Genomic DNA, 3791 nt, shown 5'->3' with positions numbered 1-3791 from the left:
AAGTCCCAATAGTTCATTTTTGCCCTTGCTTCCCTTGCCTTTGGCGATGTTTCTAGGAAGAAGTTGCTGTGGCTGATGTCGAAGAGGTTGCTGCCTGTGTTCTCCTTTAGGGTTTTGATGGACTCCTCTCTCACATTGAGGTCTTTCAACCATTTTGAGTCTGTTTTTGTGTGTGGTGTAAGGAAATGGTCCAGTTTCACAGAATGCGCTTTTTTTTTTTTTCATGTTTCAACTTTTTAATCAGCTCCGTGGACATCCTAAAATGCTAAATGAGACACAACAGAATATTTTTTCTTCCAGTACTAAAAAAAGGACATTCACAAATATTTTAAGAAATTTCTGTATACTTAGGGTGGTGACCTTGAATAAAAAAACCCACCTCTAATTATTTTGATTTCTTGTACTTGCTATTTGGAAATTTCTTCCTCATCATGATAAACATTGTATACAGGCTTTCAAATGCCTGTTATTTTTTTAAAGCAGTCTGAACAAACATTTTTTTGCCATAATCAGTAATCCTGAGAGTCCAAACTGAAAAACTGGTAAAAGGAAAATACCCAGACTCTACAAATGTCCCAAGATTAGTATTTAAAAGGGAGAAAATTTTAGAAAACACATGGAGCTTTCTAAAAGGTGTTTGTGACAAGCTACCTTGGGAGCTCAGTTCAAAAATAGAAGTTGATGTACTAAAACAGATGTGTCAGTGCAGCTCCAAAAATCTTTATAAATACAGCCATTTGGAAGGATGATCCTGGACCAGAAGTTTTATTCCTTGTGTATCTACATTAGGTGCACATGCCTCATCTCAGTTGTCGTAATTGTCTCTGTAATTTCCTCCTGAGTAGCGGTCATAACCACCCTGGCTTCTGCCACCATAGTCTCTGGACCTTCCATATCCATACCCATATCCTCCAGGTCGACTGTCATATCTGCCACTCCCATAGCCCTGGTCCCCACCACCTCTAGAGTAGCTGCGACCACCCCCATGGGCCCCAAAGGCACCCCCTCTAATTCCCCTGGCCGACTTGCCCGCATGATCCACACGGATCTGGCGACCATCCAGAGACTCTCCATTCATGGCTCTCATGGCATCTGAGGTATGCTCTGGATTGGTGAAGGTGATGAAACCAAAACCCCGGGATCGCTGAGCCTCCCGGTCCTTGACAACGACCACCTCGGAAATAGGACCGAAGCTGCTGAAGTGGTCTTCCAGAGCCTGCTCATCGGTGTTGAAGTTGAGCCCTCCCACAAAAAGCTTCCCTTCTTCAGAAGACATGGCAGCGAATTCGAGTACTGCAAATTAAGCAAAAGACCAGAAGAAGAGCTACGGTCGAGGAGCGGAGAGACTGGGCCAGAATGTGCTTTTATATGCACCTAGTAACTGAGTTTCAAACTACATGAAGAAAACACTGCCAGAATTAAAAGAGAAGCACTGACAAATCCACATTTATAGTTAGATATCATAACACTTATGGCTTAGTAATTGATAGAATAAGTAAACTGAAAAATCACAAAGAATATAAAATAATTTAATAACATTATCAATCAATTTAATCTAATTGCCTTTTATGGAATACTATACCCAGCACCTAGAGAATACATAGTCTTTTAAAGTGGACATGTAACATTCACAAGACAAATCATGTACTGGGCAAAAAAATGAAGTCTCAATAAATGTAGTAGAATTGAAGTCATCTAGAGTATGTTCTCTGACCATTATAAAATTAAATTTAAAATCAATTAACATAAAGCTATGATGATAATATCAAAATATCTTAAAATCAAGCAATATATTTCTAAATAATCTATGGTTTCAAAGGGAAAAAACAGAATAATTAGGAAATATTTTGACTTAAATGGTAATGAAACCACAACAGGTCCAAATTTGTGTGATGCTAACTAAAGTAATAAAGGGAAATGTATAGCTCTATATTAGAAGAGAAGACCAAAAGCTATAAAAAGAAGACTGAACATTTATTTGCACTTAGCAAATAAACAAAAGGAAGAAAATAATAAATAAAAAAGCAGAAATCAATAGAATAGAATACAATGAGATGGTAAGGGTGATCAACAAAGCCAAAGTTGATTCTTTGAAAAGATTAATAAAATTGATAACCCCTAACTAGTGTGATCAAAAACAAGAGAGGGAGGAACAAATATTAATATCAGGAATGCAAGAGTGTATCACTAGGGAAACTGCAGACATTAAATAAATAATAAGATAATATTATTTGAAAATTTCTGCTAAAAAATGAGACAACGCAGATTAAATGTAAAAATTTCTTGGGGGGAACACAAATTGCCAAAATATGTAAGAAGTTAGAGAATCCGAATATCCCAATATCTGTGTGAGTTTGGAAATAAAAGCTTTTACTTAAAGAAAATTCTAACCTAGACTCTCTGATAAATTCTACTAGCACATTAAGAAGAAATACATTTCTTTCCTTTGTTTCAGAAAATATAGGAAGAAGGACAGGGAACAATTTTATGAGGTCAGAAAAACCTTGATACCAAAACTAGGTAAGAACATAACAAAAAATATTTTACAGACCAGTATCTCTAATGAACATAGACACAAAAACCTCCAACAAAGTATTAATAATTGAAGTCTAGCATTTTATAAAAAAGAAAATATATCATAACCAAGTGAAGCTTTTCTCAGGAAAGCAAGGCTTGTTCAACACTAGAAAATCAATTAATCTCAATAAAAATCCACATCTCAATAGGTGCAGAAAAAGGATTTGAAAAAAATTCAATGTGATTTTGATTTGAATTTCCCTGATGGCTAATGATGATGAACATTTTTTAATGTGTCTGCTAGCCATTTGTATGTCTTCTTTGGAGAAGTATCTGTTCATGTCTTCTGCCCATTTTTTGACTTGATTATTTGTTTTTTGGGTGTTGAATTTGAGAAGTTCTTTATAGATCTTGGATACCAGCCCTTTATCTGTAGTGTCATTTGCAAATATCTTCTCCCATTTTGTGGGCTGCCTCTTTGTTTTGTTGACTGTTTCCTTTGCTGTGCAGAAGATCTTGATGAAGTCCCAAAAGTTCCTTTTTGCTTTGTTTCACTAGCCTTTGGAGATGTATCTTGAAAGAAGCTGCTATGGCTGATGCCAAAGAGGTTACTGCCTATGTTCTCTTCTAGGATTTTGATAGATTCCTGTCTCACATTGAGGTCGCTCATCCACTTTGAGTTTATCTTTGTATATGGTGTTAGAGAATGGTCGAGTTTCATTCTTCTGTATATAGCTGTCCAATTTTCCCAGCACCATTTATTGAAGAGACTGTCTTTTTTCCCTTGCGTATTTTTTCCTGCTTTGTTGAAGATTATTTGACCATAGAGATGAGGGTCCATATCTGGGTTCTCTATTCTGTTCCATTGGTCTATATGTCTGTTTTTGTGCCAGTACCATGCTGTCTTGGTGATCACAGCTTTGTGATATAGCTTGAAATCGGGCAACGTGATGGCCCCAGCTTTGTTTTCAACATTTCCTTAGCGATTCAGGGTCTTTTCTGATTCCATACAAATTTTAGGATTGTTTGTTCCAGCACTTTGAAAAAGGTAATTGGAATTTTGATTGGGATGGCATTGAAGGTATAGATTGCTCTGGGTAGCATAAACATTTTAACAATGTTTATTCTTCCAATCCATGAGCATGGAATGTTTTTCCATCTTTTTGTGTCTTCTTCAATTTCTTTCATGAGTGTTCTGTAGTTCCTAGAGTATAGAATCTTTACCTCTTTGGTTAGGTTTATTCCGAGGTATCTTATGGTTTTTGGTGCTATTG

At 36.3% G+C, this 3791-nt stretch overlaps 1 pseudogene; it reads right to left on the bottom strand.

Moving 5' to 3' along the window:
* Positions 1 to 209: 209 nt before the first annotated feature.
* LOC102750748 (RNA-binding protein 3 pseudogene) lies at positions 210 to 1368 on the bottom strand (annotated as a pseudogene).
* Between the last annotated feature and the right edge of the window lie 2423 nt (positions 1369 to 3791).

Source organism: Leptonychotes weddellii, unplaced genomic scaffold, assembly GCF_054177405.1.
Source record: "Leptonychotes weddellii isolate Sample4059 unplaced genomic scaffold, ASM5417740v2 HiC_scaffold_18687, whole genome shotgun sequence".
NCBI lineage: Eukaryota > Metazoa > Chordata > Mammalia > Carnivora > Phocidae > Leptonychotes > Leptonychotes weddellii.
The sequence above is the reverse complement of the archived record's forward strand: the minus strand, read 5'-3'. Positions and strand labels throughout refer to the sequence as shown.